At 37.7% G+C, this 15,909-nt stretch overlaps 1 protein-coding gene across 3 annotated transcripts in view; it reads left to right on the top strand.

Annotated features, from left to right (window-relative positions):
- Positions 1-15,909, top strand: part of PDE4B (phosphodiesterase 4B) — a 216,286-nt gene that overhangs the window by 176,621 nt on the left and 23,756 nt on the right. The window lies entirely within an intron of this gene.

Below are 15,909 nucleotides of genomic sequence, written 5' to 3' on the forward strand. Positions count from 1 at the left end.
TTTCCCTAGACCCTGCACTTTAAGAAAGCCTGAGCCTAGGCTTCTTCCAGCTGCCCTCTGCCCCAGGAGGGGAGGAGCTGGTGAGCCCAGGGAGCAGATGCGTTCCACCGCTAGACCACACTTTGCATCTGCTAGACCTCCACATTCTCTGTCCAGATGGCTTTGAATCCAACTCCACAGCTTGTGTGGGCCTTTTGCCTGCACGTGCTGTAGGCGTACACAGCCTTAGGTCCAAGAGGTAGCCAAGAGACAGCAACTGCAGGTGGAAGGGGAGCTGTATGGGAGGAGTTTGGACATGCAGGCTGTGACGGGGCTCACACGGGCCTGTACAAGAGGCTCTTTCTGATGGGAAGAAGAGGATAGGGTGTGGTCTAGCAGCTAGATTCCCTTGCACTACCATATCCAGTGAGTTTGAGAAAAATCTGGCTTAATCTGACCTCCCGGCTGTCAGGAAGGGGTATCTATCAAGGTGGGCATATAAACAATAACTCAATTTACCTTCATTTAGTCTTGTAGTAGGTTGCGCCACACATATTAGAGGTGATTCAGATTAGAGGGCATAATTAAATGGCTCTGACAGGCAAGTGGGCATTTATGTATTTTTGGCCCAACTTTTCTTTCTTTACTGCTTCTTTTTATATTAGAATGAGGTATAGAGAAAGCAAAGCAATGTGGAAAGAGCCTGGAATGAATGAGGAGTTTAAGATCTGCTCTACCTTTATTTAGGCAGGTTCTCAGACACAAATCATTTTGAATCTATACATTTTCTTATCTGGAAAAAAAAGTTATTTGGAGAAGACTACCTCTATGTTCTCCCTCAGCTCTTGAATTTATCGATAGAATGATAATAATAAACAACCATGCTACTTTTACATGTGTATACTATGTTTAATGTAACATTATGTTAAGTTCTTTGCCTACATTCTGTCATCAACCTCCTTTGAAACAGATTCTATTGGGTCAGGAAAAATCTTGATGTATTTTTGCATAGATAAACAGAAAAAATACATCATAACTTTTCCGACGACCCACTATTATTATCCCTCTTTTACAGATGAGTATAGTAAGGCTTAAAGAGTTGAAATAACTTACTCAAGATAAATAAGAAAGCCAGAGTTCGTACCTATGACCATCTGACTCAACACTAATGATTCTAACGAGACAGATAAATACAGGGAAAAAAGTTTAGAGATATTAATAATTCTTCTCAGGGAATTTTGTGGGTTGATGGGATATCTTAAACTGACCATCATTGGTTAGATCTGGTTTAAAATCCTCATCTCCATCTACTATATTCTTGACCTCTAGGCTAGTCATTAATCACTCCATACTCAGTCTTCTTGACTCAAAACAATGTCTACTAATATATGTAAGGGAAAGAATAACCTTAGTTTGGGGCCGGCAGGTGACATGGTGGTTAAGGGTGCTGGACTCCCACATGGCTGACTGCGGTTTGGGTCCCGGACCTGGTGACTTGCTTTCTCACTTTCATTCTCTCTCTCTCTCTGTACTTCTCTGATCAAATTGAAATAGATGAATGAATAAATAAAGTTAAATTCTTTAAATTCTTTTTTTAAAAAAAAGAATAACCTTAGTTATAGAAAATAGTAAAGCACTCATAAAAATGTGAATAACAATATTAACATAATGTACTGCCTGTTATAGGTCAGTTTGTTAAATTCAAGCTCTATTTGTTTCCTTAAATTCCCTAATATGGCCTACTATAAGACAGTAAAGTCTGATTAAAGGAGACCAATCTACTGTCAAATTCCCATTTTCCCTGCCCTCAAAATAAAAAAGATCATGGAGAAAAGCTATTCTTTTATTATTATTATTTTTATAATTTATTGTTGATTGAGCTTTGTGGTGCAGTGGTAGTGTACCGCTCAAAAAAAGCCAGATCCCACATGGTGATTGAAGTTTGAGTCCCTGAACTGGTCAGCCTGAATTTCACTGCCACAAGCATACATGTCCAGGATCCAAATGGCTAATGAACTGGAAGAAGGGGATTGTGATATGACCAGACCCTGTGGAAGAGTTCTCCTACCCCTATTGCATGTTTACGTATGCCCTCTATCATGAATAAAGAAAAGAATTATTATCATTCAAAGATTAGAGATTTTATTACATACTACATCCTTTCCATTGCATGAACCATGACCCTAAAACAGAGAATTAATACTTCAGTAATAATAATTTATATGGGAAAATTTTCTAGAAGTAACACATAGACTGTTTTGCTTGGACTTTGTCTTCGAACTAATATAGAAGGGATTAAGCTGTTTATTCTTTATTCATCATTGTTTTGATTACTCTTAGATATAGCTGTATTTTTTTGAGAATGCTATTCAGTATTCTAAATTCAAGTCCTAGCAAACTTTAGTAAATCAAAGAGTTTGCGAGTTATTTAGTGTTTTGTAATAAATTTGATTTGTAATCTGTTTGGTTAATTTAAATACCTCCATACTGGTATTTACAAAACCATTTTCCTTTTTCTCTTTTATTTGGAGAGGTTTTTGCTGTAAGTTGTGTGTACTCGCCAGAAAGATAGAAAGATACAGAGAGACAGAAAGCAAGAAATCACCCCACGGGGGGTGGGGGGCATGCTGCAATTCCTTCTCCTCCATTCTCCTCTCAGGATCTTGGGCACACACGCACACACTGTGAGTTTAAGCCACCAGATCCGGGGCTCGGACTGTAGTTGACTACATGGGAGTCCAGCGACATAGCCATTACGCTAAACTGCTGGTCCCATACAAAACCATCTTCTTCACTGAATGCTAAACCAGTTGCCCTGATCTTTCTGCTAACTCAGTTGAGAGTCTGCAAGTGAGAAAATCTCTAAAAGATAAGTGAGAAAACATTATCTTTGTCATCATACCTCTGGCTAGCTGACAAGAGAAAATTACAGTTTCAAAATCTGATAAGTCATGTTAAGGGGAGCCTCTCTCGCTCTACCTGGAGGAAAAAAGATCACGCCCTAAAACAGAGAATTAATACTTCAGTAATAATAATTTATATGGGAAAATTTTCTAGAAGTAACACATAGACTGTTTTGCTTGGACTTTGTCTTCGAACTAATATAGAAGGGATTAAGCTGTTTATTCTTTATTCATCATTGTTTTGATTACTCTTAGATATAGCTGTATTTTTTTGAGAATGCTATTCAGTATTCTAAATTCAAGTCCTAGCAAACTTTAGTAAATCAAAGAGTTTGCGAGTTATTTAGTGTTTTGTAATAAATTTGATTTGTAATCTGTTTGGTTAATTTAAATACCTCCATACTGGTATTTACAAAACCATTTTCCTTTTTCTCTTTTATTTGGAGAGGTTTTTGCTGTAAGTTGTGTGTACTCGCCAGAAAGATAGAAAGATACAGAGAGACAGAAAGCAAGAAATCACCCCACGGGGGGTGGGGGGCATGCTGCAATTCCTTCTCCTCCATTCTCCTCTCAGGATCTTGGGCACACACGCACACACTGTGAGTTTAAGCCACCAGATCCGGGGCTCGGACTGTAGTTGACTACATGGGAGTCCAGCGACATAGCCATTACGCTAAACTGCTGGTCCCATACAAAACCATCTTCTTCACTGAATGCTAAACCAGTTGCCCTGATCTTTCTGCTAACTCAGTTGAGAGTCTGCAAGTGAGAAAATCTCTAAAAGATAAGTGAGAAAACATTATCTTTGTCATCATACCTCTGGCTAGCTGACAAGAGAAAATTACAGTTTCAAAATCTGATAAGTCATGTTAAGGGGAGCCTCTCTCGCTCTACCTGGAGGAAAAAAGATCACGTAGTTATGTTAGAGGATCAAATAGAGAACACTAGCCTTGAAAAATAGAATTACAATACATGAATGGAATAATATTTGCTTTCCATGTATGTTTTTATCGTTCCTTCTTGCCTTACTTTTCTGTCTTTTTTTTTTTTTCTCGAATATATTCCATTCTGAAAGGTCCCAAATTCTATGCCATTTTTATCTATAAAAGAAAAGCCAAGGGGAGAGCTTGGCTTTGCATTAGTCTTCCAGAGCATTTTACTTCTGTGTCAAAGTGTGTTCAGTGAGTGGAGATAGCTCAGCCATGTGGAAGCCAGGACTTACTAACCCAGAGGATGCCAGGGCAAATGTGTGCTACAGCCAGGAGGTTTCATACTCTTGAAGCTCTGTGCCAATTGCTTCCCTATACATTCCTTCACTTTCAGCGTTTTTTCAGGGACCTGCCAGCCTCTCTCTGTCTTGCCTGCTTGTATGTGATGTGTCCCTCGGCTGGTGCCAAACTGTTTAGTCTTTTGGATATTTTACTGTAACTTCCTTTGTTTGATTGACTTTTAGCCAAGTGCTTCCACAAAGAAAGGATTGTTACATTATTTAGAAATGAAGGAGACAGTAAAACTCCTGTGTCTTTTCTTCCTGTTTTAGGAGGCACCTGATAATATAGAGTAGATTTAAGGCTATAAATTATGCAGTTCTGCTCATCAATCACAGTTTTCCTTTTGCTAGTTACTTGCAATAAAATGTACCACGTTTTAATCCTAAAGCCCTCAGAGACTGCAGTTTAGCAGACTTACTAAGATAAAATTAATCTTCATGGCTCAGTCACTTTCATCTTTTAGTTTTCAAAATACAGTAATTTTTAAATTGTTTATTTAAAACCTTAAATGACCATGTCTGCTAATAACATAACGCCTAGTAGTATAACCTTAGGCAGTTATAGAATACAATTTAAATATGGATATAAGGGAGTCAAAATGAATAAGCCAATTTAAAATTTAACATGTAGAACAAGAGCTGTTGGCATGTAATATCTGAAAATGTAAATTGTAAGTAGTTTTCTTGCAAAGTAAACACTTAAAAGAGAAGTGTTCCTTAAATAAAAATATCTTCTTTCCAACTCAACGACATAGGCCACGCTAAAGCTGATCAGACAGGACAAAATGATGGGTTAATTTGACAATCATCTAATGTCTTTGTCACTACGGATGGTGAAGACCCAGATTATATTAGGCTCTCGCAACTCAAATATGGTTTCTTGATTCTTGAATCATATTACCAACATCCTAGTGGAGTTAGATTCAGCCGTGTTGGCAGCTGTATTCTGAGCAATTTCAAGAGAGATGATGAATGTCCTATAAGTGTTGTAAATCAAATTAATCTTATTCCTAGCACATAGAGATGCATTTTTATGTGTTAAGACAGTTTAAGATGAGTTTTAGTATTTGTAGACCTCTAGGGTAAACAGGGACTGCAATTATCTTGCCCTAACATATGGATAACAAACCATTGGTCTAATGATTTAAAGTCAGAGATGCAGGGGGAAAAAATAAAGGGATATTGACTAGGGGAAAATGGATCAATTTGATGTAATGTATGTTAAAGCCAATTATTCAATGCCTGAAAGATCTTTGATAATCTAACTTTAACCTTTTTGATATCTACCTATTTCTAACCATTATGTATATCATGAAGTAGGAAAAAAATAAGAGAAAATTTCCTAAAATATAGTGTAAGAAATGAAAAGAAAATTCTTCATTTTTGAATGGGTGAGAAAGCTTAGTGTTTTACCTATTGGAATAAGATATATAAGACAAAATAAGACCACTGAAGGGCCAGGGTAAATATTTGACTATAAGAGAGGAACGAACACAGATTTTTAAAAAATAGAATAACATGTCAGTAGATTCTGTTGATCAAAACAATGGGTTTTCAATTTTCTCTCTAGCCTTACTGTCAGAAAATCTATTGGAAACATGGCTTAATAGAATGAGTAAGAGTTTTATTATTACTTGAGAATGAGGAAATACAGGCTTTTACCCCTATCTCAGTATCCTATTGCCTGGAAACATCCCCTTGGCTCAAACACATCTTCCAACCCCATGCTTTGAATCTACTCCTGATAAGCCAGACTTCTACATTTTTTTGAAACCTTGCCTTAGCTTCTCCTCCTTAACCAGATTTTTGTGGGCCATTCACTTACCTCTCTTACTGGATAACACCATAGCTAACATTTCAGTTATCTGGAATTTTATTTATGTCTGCTCCAGATTGCAAGCTGTCAAGGTTTGGAATCATGTTTTGAATGCTCAAGGCTTCACTTTCTTTCAAGTTTTAGGGCTGAAAACTATCAAGGAGGTATAGCTCTGTTTCTGTTCAACTGTTATAAGGGACATAAAAAGCAATTGAAAGTTTTTGTCAGTTGCTGGTAGTAGAGTCTTGATTTATTTTATTTTAAAAGGTTGTTTGCAATTCTACTTGATTTGGTCATCCAAGAAATTTATTGGCAAGGGACTTTTGATAGATTATCCTGCTTTTAACCTATGCTAGGCTGGGTGATGAGCTCATTGGTGAATATCAGCATAATACTGAAGCTGGAATTTTTAAAAAGCATTTTCAAGAAATTTAAACTTATGGGAATATGCTCAAACTATCTTATGATGATTTGTTTTTTGGGTATGTTTGCATTTTCCCATATGATTGTGAGAAGCTAGAGACCTCCTGATGGGTTACTAATGAAATGGATTCTAACTCCCACGCTGGATATCCCACTCCTCATTCCCCTGGGTCAATTTAACTGGCCATCTGCTACCCATTTACAAAGCCGAAAGGGCACGATGCCTTCCCTACCTACAGCACCCATCAATTCTGATTGCTACTGCTGGCTCCGTGGTGTACCTAAGATGATTTAGATATATCTGTGTTTACTAAGGCAATAGGTATGTTTTTCTTGGCCAGACACAATACATTTTTTGTTCTTGACATGGTGAGCTGCCAATAAATTTTTCCCTGCTGTATTTTGACACTCAATATCTGGTTGCACAAGCTTATTTGCATCTTTTATCCATTGCACGAGAGCTTCCCTGAGAGTAGCTTGACAAGATTTACTAGTGTAGTTTATAAAATATTTTAAAATTACTGTAATTTGTTTCATATTTATTGGAATTCATTTTAAATGACCTTGTATTGATATTCTGCTTTCGTATGTTTAAGATATTAAGATAAGTCATTGTCCAATGCTGTATTATATACAATATATCTGGAGTAGTAACATTTGCAAACTGAGAAAGATCATATATTGCTTTTCAAAAAAGACTCTTCAGGATCCTCAACAATTTTCTAAAATAGGATAACTTTGCCAAAAATATGAAGTCCGGGGCAGGGATATGTCTCTTTATTTTAAAAGTAAATATATTGGGTTAAAATGAATAAAATGTGAACTCTTCTTTTTGTAAAGGTAATTAAGAAAAAATAGATATTATTTAGGAAGAAATCAGGATAGTTTTTTTTTCTTTTGCAAGCCCTGCTTTTCAAAACTAACCACATGACCCAGGACTGAATTTCCCAGAAAATTCTATCTGCCTGAGAGAGCATTAGTTATGAGGCAATGTGGAATTTTCTAAGACCCTTTCCTTTCTTTCTTTTTTTAAAAGAATTATTTATTTAATTAAATTAATTAATTATCATTATTTTTAATTTGACCAGAGAGAGACAGAGAGGGAAATGAGAAATCAGGCCACCAGGTTGGGGACTCGAACTAACTGCAGTCGGCCATGTGAGAGTCCAGTGTCTTAACCATTACACCACTTGCCAGCCCCTCTAAGGCCCTTTTCTAAAACTTTACTTGCTCTCAAAGCTTCCCATGGTATGAGGATAAAGCACTACATAAAAGGTCATTCTCTTGCTGTGAATAGTTAGTTATCATTTTCATGTTGCTCAATCCAATATAGCATGGTAATGAACCTCTCCAGGGAGCCCTTTCCTGTGTACTCACTCAGAGCTTTCACCTATGTTCTTTTTTATTTATTTATTTTTTTGAGAGGTTCCCACCTTAGGGTGTGTGCGCTCACGAGACAGAGAGAGACAGAAAGCAAGAAATCACCCCCCTTCCCCAGGGGGATGGCCACGCCACAATCCCTTCTCCTCCATTCTCCTCTCTCGGGATCCTGGACACGCATGCACATGTGCCTGGCGTGAGTTTTAAGCCACCGGGTCCGGGACTTGAACTGTGGTCGACTACATGGGAGTCCAGCGAAATAGCCATTACACTAACTGCTGGTCCCACCTATGTTACGATACTATGCTCACTGTGAGGAATGTGTTCTTATATTCCTGTTTTCACAGGTGAAACTGAGATTGAGAGATAATAGCATTGTCCAAGCCATTACTAAACTGAAATGCCTAGAGTCAAATCTTGGGTCCAATCATAGTGCACAAGCAGGAAGGTGCCACTGTGCAGTGGCTGAGTCTGTGTGGGAGGCCTCGGTTTGGTTCTTGGCTGAGTCCAACTAGGCTAGGTCTAACGGTGTATTCCTCTGGTTCTAGCTGACTGGGAGGCTGGGGCAGGAGAATAGTGCCATGGCAAGACCATGTCAAAAAGATTTCTCTCTGAACTGGTCCCCCACATTTGAGCAAGACAAAGCAAAAAATAGTTGTTCTGTTCGTTCCAAAGTCAAATGATTTAAAAATAAAAATTAAAAAGAACTGTACAAGGAAATTATTATCTAAGTTGTTAACAAAATATATAATTGTAAAGCTTGGGGTCAATCAAAGTGCCCGCCTTCTTATTTTTCAGACATTAGTTTTTGATGTACCTCTTCAGAGAGATTTTCTTTAATTATGCCATGTGAACAGATTGTTGGTTTTACAAGCTGACATCACAATTTATTATTTGGGTTTTTTGGTTTAAAATCGAATTTTTCTGATCTCCTCTGTAAGACTTTAAAGTTCCTGGAGAATGAATTGCATCCACCATATCTCCTAGAGTAGGCCAGCATTTAGAAGAGCTCTAGGCACTTAAACCATTCTTTTTTGAGGGGAGGGGATCTTTTGCATGAGGTTCAGAGATGTAATCTAATTTGTTCAGGACAAATATGTTATTAGTGGCAAATCCATTCAAACTCAGGAATCTTGTTTCCTGGTGTGCTGTGGCAGACTACATGTAAGTGCTTGTCATGTCTAATTCCAGTTTGGCTAATTGTTAGGTTGGGTGAAAAGCCCCCATCTGGTTCACATGACTCCTGAAAGTGCGCTCCCAGGCAGCGAAACTTGCTTCTGAGCCTTCTCCTACATTCAGAGTCAGATGACCAAAAACAAAGTTGTCAAGGACACATGCTCTTTTTTATGAGCAGAAACGTGAAGCATATTTTTGGTTTGGTATTTTTCATTTGCTTAGTGTTTGGCTTTTGTGGCTTTGTTTGGTTTGGTACTGTTTGGCCCAGCTTTCTCTCAAAAAGTCTGCATCCTGTGGACAAGAATGTAAGCCCGTCAAAGACTGGCAGTGGCTCTTGCACGCTCCTCTGAGAGCGCATTTGCAGCACACGTTGTGTCCCTTACTCAGCCAGCCACTCTGCATCTGTTGTGTGTGGAGAGCAGCAGCCTAATCACTCTGCTATTGTTCAGGTACGGTTTTCCTCCCTGGTAGAGGTTAACACTCCTCTCACCCCAGACACATATTCAATTAATATGTATGTGTTACAGATCGACCTCAAGTGAATCTGAGCAAAATGCATTCTTGGCACAGTTCCCCTTACATCAGGTAATCTGTGGTCACTCACGGTATTTGGTCAACACACGAAGAATTCTGAAGTCTCTCAATTTGGAGAAATTGGCTAACCCAGTGAAGCAAATAAATTACCAACTGCTGAGCCACTCTAAATAGGTTTTTCTTTCTTTCTTTTTTAATGGTATGACTCTTTCATAAGGCCATTTTGAATGATGGCTTTCATTTGACACGCTCCATCTATCTTTCTGGCAATTCTGGTTTACACTCCTTAGACTAGTGAATAACCTAGCCGGTGAGCCTGAACTTCTGTGAGTAACTCGTGTGTCACGTAATCTGTGTGGCGTAGCCTGGCATCACACCTGCAGCAGCACACAGTGCGGGAATGCTGCCCTTCATTATAGAAGTTGCTGTTAACAATGAAAAGAGCCAACCAGAACCTCACCCCGAAAGCAGATCCGAAGTAAGAAGGTACCATGAGTGCAAATGCTTTTAAAATTCAGACACAAATCTTAGCGTCCAGTATAAATCTTGTCAATAAAGAACACTGACTAGTTCTTTGATACCTTACAAAACACTTTGTATATATCATTTCTTTTAAAAAAAATATTGCTATAGGATGCATGTGCACCCACCAGAGAGAGATGGAGAGAGAGAGATAAAACACCCTTTTCAGGGAATGGCCCTGCCACAATCTCTTCCCCTCCATTTTCCTCTCCAGATTTTGGAAATGCACATAAATGTACCCAGGTTTTTTTTCAACCGGTTGGATTTGGCTGCCCTCGCCACGGTGCCACTGGCTGACCCTTACACACATTATTTCTAATGTTCCCATTTTGAGAACAGAAAGCCTAGGTTTCAAAGACTCAGTTTCTCCAGCTGTGAATTACAACACACAGGATTTTATTTTCTGACTCGGGTGGACACTCAGATGCTTCTGTGTCATGCTTTTATGATTTTGGATTTGCTGTCAGAGTCTCTGTGCTGATGTAATCCTGAAATCAGCACCTTCTTGTACTTCACATGTGAGGTACAGGGCCGACTCTGAAACTACTTCCATGAACTCGGCAAACCTACATGTATCAGAATGCATCATTATTCAAAGCGTCCATCCACCTCTTCTAAATTAGGTTAGCTTAATAATAAGAAAACACAATGCAGAACAAGTATAAAAATCTTCTGTTAATTCAGAAACAGTGATTCCAAGGTAGGTTTTGAAGCATTCCATTGTCTTTTATTTCAGTGGATAGCTAAGAGTCACTAGCTAAAATCGATAAATTAATATTAAACACAACATATGCTGCATGGTGTTTTTAAGGGGGTAAAGAAGTAAAGTCAAAAGCAAACTACAGTACATTTTAGTAGCTGCAAAAATATTGGAACTTTAATAGATGGAATTTAAAGCAATCTAACATATGCTACAGATTGAAAATAGAAATAATTCTTTTTTTTTTTTGAGAGGTTTTTGCTATAGGGCACGTGTGCTCACCAGACAGAGAGAGACAGAGAGACAGAAAGCGAGAAATCACCCCCCAGGGGGGATGGCCATGCCGCAATCCCTTCTCCTCCATTCTCCTCTCGGAATCTTGAGCACGCAAGCACACATGCCCGGCGTGAGTTTTAAGCCACCGGGTCCGGGACGTGAACCACGGTCGACTACATGGGAGTCCAGCGACATAGCCCTTACGCTAACTGCTGGTCCCGAAAATAGAAATAATTCTTAAAGAGAATCATGATCAATATTTATGGGCTATAAAAAGAAAGTAGAAGAGTAGGTTGGTAGTTTCCCTGTTCTGTCTAATTGCTTTCAAGTCAGATGTGAAGGTCCTGCAATATAGGTCTTATTTTCCACCCTTTGGGAGGGGGCACTAGACTGAATGGTCCATGGGTCAGATCCATAGCAAGAGCTCTAATTAAAAAAATACATAGGTTTCAAGCTTCTGCTGTGAAATGTTTTGAGAAAAACCTTTGTCATCTACTTTGGAATCACAATATCGTGTGGCCTTACAATCAGCTCTAGAAGCTTGCAGTTACATATTAGTCATTATGCTTGCACAGAAAAAGTTATAGAAGATTTCAATGAAAAAACAAAAGAGTAACTAAATAATGTGCTTCGATTTTTTGATTTTTCTCAGTTGATATAGGATTTTGTCAACTGTTGTAAAAGCTTTCTGTTGTCTTTATCAGGTCAGTCTCCAAAATTTGCCAGAATATCTTTTTTGTTGCTGTTGTTCTCTATTATCAGACAGATTAAAAGAAAGGAGTTAAGTATATAAAATGAAATTGTGAAACTCCGTGAGTAGTAGCAGGTCTCCTTGTGTTTCTTACAAAAAAAAAGGTCTCTATCAAAAATAACAGGTCACAAAACTTAAAGTTTACAGTGCCTCTAAACCTGACACATTATGATAAGTGTTTGACTTTTAATGCAATCTATTTATGGACATGAAATATCTGAAAATGCTTATACTTTTTAAAAAGTTGTTGTTTATCTTAAATTCGAACTAACTAGGTGCCCTAAAATTTTATTTGCTAAATCTGACAGCTCTACATATGTGGAAACATACATGCACAGTTTATAAATACTTTATGTTTATATATACATGCATATATATGCAGAGACATTAAAAAGTCACAGTAAAATTGAATTAGGGCCATCCAGGTAGCGTGGTGGTTAAGGCAGCTGGATCCCACATGGACTAATACAGTTCAAGTCTCGAACTTGACAGCTTGAAAAACATGCCATGTGTGTATGCATGAATGCCCAAAATCCCAGAAGAGAGTGGAGGAGAAGGGATTGTGGTGTGGTCATCCCCCTGAGGAGAGGTTATTTTCTCACTTTGTTTTTCTCTCTGTCTGTCTCTGGCGAGTACACATGCCCTATTGCAAACAAACAAAAACAAAACATATATATGTGGTGTGTGTGTATATATATATATATATATAGAGAGAGAGAGAGAGAGAGAGATATCAAATTAGCATATATGATCTTAAATGCATAGTGAATGTATCAGTCTTTAGGTATAAATAGTATCTCTTGTCTGCCTATTTAATGTGTCTCTGCAGTCATTTTCAGAGTTAAGGGAATGTTGGGTCATGAGAAACTTCTATAAACATTCTTATTGGAGTTACTTTGAGTCTATGAAAGGTCAGGTTTTTAGTGTTACAATAATGTGTGTCATATCTTCTCTTGAAACATTTTCAGACATTCTAAAAAAAAAAATAACAGGAAAGGGAATAGGTCAGAAGAAATACCTAGTGATCTTAAGGTTGTTCAAGACCTCCTTTCAAAATATAGAGCAGTAGTATTCAAATTCTTTCACATTTTTTTTTCAGTTCTTTATAAGAAAGCACTAATGTTTTGTCCCTACTTTGCCTTTTAATATCTCACTTGAGCGGGTACTTGTCCTCTACCCAGCAAGTGGTATTGATCTATTCTTGTTTCATCATAAATGCCAATATTTTGTTACAGAATTGTGTTAGAGATATTCTTGCTTTTTTTTTTTTTTGTAGATATGAATTACACTATCACTGGGCAAGTAAGAAAAGAATTACTCAATTCTAATATGTTTAGAAGAGTTCTTTTTGTCTTGGTATATGGACAGTGAGAATGACCTCTGGCAGAATCTGCTTGATATATTAGTACAGCAGAACTTCTTTGTTTGTATAACTCATTATAGAACTATAATCTCCAGTCAAGTGGATATTAATGGACAATGGCATGTTCATTTTTTTCCTCTTTTGCCCTGTTACCAACTCACTCAATTCCAGTTCACTTGCTTCTCAAATAAAACATGTCATTAAACAAATTCGACATCAAGTTTCAAATGAGTAATGGGGCTTATGAGTTAAAAAAGAAAGAGGGAAGAGAAGTGATGTGCAAGAATTGTGAGAATGTTGAGTTTCCTAGAGAGCTTTAGAAAAGTACCGTATATACCTGTTCTGTGTATTCTTTCTTATTTTGAAGTCAAATTTGCAGAGGACCATATAGGTGCTTAGGAATTACATCCTTCACTTCTTTGCCCATGCAAAATGAAAGTAGAGAAGGAACAGTTTTTTTTTTTAATTAAAAGGACCTTAAAAAAGTTTAAAAAAGAAAAAGAAAATGAGCCCAAAGATAAAGACATTCAGCCTAAGAAGTCAATTCATCTCACCCTAGTTATATACTTGGTTAGTGCTGGAGCTGACAGAGACTTGGCTTACTCTCCTTCTCTCTGAACAGTGCCACTGCAGCTTCAACTTCCTTCCCCACTACAAGCATTCTGTGTTTTTAGAAGGAATTTTCAGACCTTTTGCTTTCCTGATACCCAGGAATTCTTACTAAGTTATGACTAACAAAGTATAAAATATGAGTCAAAAGTTAGTCCCTAATAAAGTCATCGTGACTTTAATGGCTTCGGCAGTTGTTTCATTCTGCAAAAACAGGAAGATCCCACACAATAAGGCGCCTGTCTCACAGCTGGGCTCCTGCGTAGACGGCCACCCACAAGAGTAACTACTGGGACTCTCTTCCTCTCTTTGGCACCATTTTTTTCCATCTCTGTAATTTTGTCTTACTGATTTTATCATGATTTTATCAATGAGAGGAAAGCGTTGGCTTTATCTACTCTTCAATAGCTGAAGAATATTTTTGATCATTGGGGATTCACTCCTAAATGATTTCCAGGTTCCCAACAAGCCTTGGTTGGTCTTAAAAGTAGATCTTTCGCGTGTCTGATACTAGCTCCTGGTATTTTTATTCTTTTGGAGTGTTTTATTCTTAGACCCATAAAAATCGTCAGATTTTAGATCTGGGAAGACTTTAAGATCATTCCATCTACTCTTCTGCATGATTAACTAAGTACTCATTACCAGGATAATGCCTAGCCCCGCCTGAAGTTCAAACTAGTCCTCTGATGAGAAATACATGATGAATGGTCCATTACTTTGGAAGAAAAGGGCTTAGGATAAAATAACCTCTATATGTAGCATTGAAACTTAAAAAAATAAAAATGAAATCATCAAATAAAATGTTCATATTGAATTTAATTAAAGTTTGGCTTTTGCTAGTTTTTCTATATTTTTGAAATAACTTCTATTAAAGGAACTATACTCCAAAAAAATCACAAATGATTTTATAAGGTATATTCTAGACAAAAATAACAAAGCATTTTTGCAGAAAATCATCTTTCCTTCCATTTTTAAAAAGTAACTGCCATTTCTAGCAGTGCCTGTGACTCTAGGGTTGGGCATAAGCTTAAGGAGGCATTGCAGGAATTTATGTTACTAAGGGTTCATTCACAAACTCTGCTTGTCTGTTGAAAAGGGGCTTTGGCCATTTCCTCTGGGGATATTATTTCTAGGTAGACTCTAACAGAGTTTTCTTGTGAAAGCAGATTCTTACAGAAAAATAGGATCTGTGTACATTAGACAGTAGAGAGACATTTATTTTTAAAATAGTATGCTCTTGTTTGTAGATTTCTCTACTGCATTTGATAAAGTAAGTAATACCCATTCCCTTTTGATCCTTTAACTCCTTGGGGCATAGTTTCACTCACAAACCATTTCACTTTCACATCTGGACTAAACACCTAACTTAATAAATAGGCAAGGAGACGGTAAGAGTCTTAGACTGCAACTCTGAGGAATGATAAATACTTCTTTGTTGGTGACTTATTCTTATGGACTGAAGCATTTCTGATTTGAATTATTTTTCTCATTAGTGTAGAGGGAGTCTTGTTTTCTGAGAAATACTAGTTGCTGGTAAATAATGTGTCCAAACCGTAGGAGGCTGCCACAAGATTTATCATACAGAATCATGAAAGGTTAGGGCTGAGAGATTGAGATCTGAATATCATGCACCATTCTCATTTTACCAATGAGAGGTAAAGCGACTCCATCAGACTATTAATGAGAGCTGAGACTGAAAGACAAGATTCATCTACCACATCATGGCTGTCTCCGGCACACTGAAGACAACTCTCATGTGGGAGTCAGACACTGAAAGCCCTACTAAGCCGAGCTCCTCTACTGTCTCCTCAGCTTTAACCTCAAACATAATCCACATCTATTCCATCCCTTTATGTGTCTCATCACACAGACCAGCACTCATCCTCCTAATTGGACTCTACATTACTAGAGTGTAAACGATATCCCTCGTCCACTCCTTGAAGGCCATGCCTGCCTTCTAGTTTGTATGGAGTCCAGCATAAGTGGGCCCTTCATAAGTGCTTTTTGATGAGAGCAATGATTGCCTTCGTCAGTGTGGTTGGGTCCTCCCTTTCTGAGGAAGGAAAACCAATGGTGGTTGCTAAGCAACTTTAAAGGACTGAGTCAGTTTCTGACACCAGGTGACCTCTATTTGCGTACTTCATCGTGTTGTGTGTTTTATGGTTGTCTTAAGATGACTTAGTTGTTTTTTTTTTTTTTTTTTTTTT

The sequence above is a fragment of the Tupaia chinensis genome, unplaced genomic scaffold (genome assembly GCF_000334495.1).
Source record: "Tupaia chinensis unplaced genomic scaffold, TupChi_1.0 Scaffold149502_1, whole genome shotgun sequence".
NCBI classification, from domain to species: domain Eukaryota; kingdom Metazoa; phylum Chordata; class Mammalia; order Scandentia; family Tupaiidae; genus Tupaia; species Tupaia belangeri.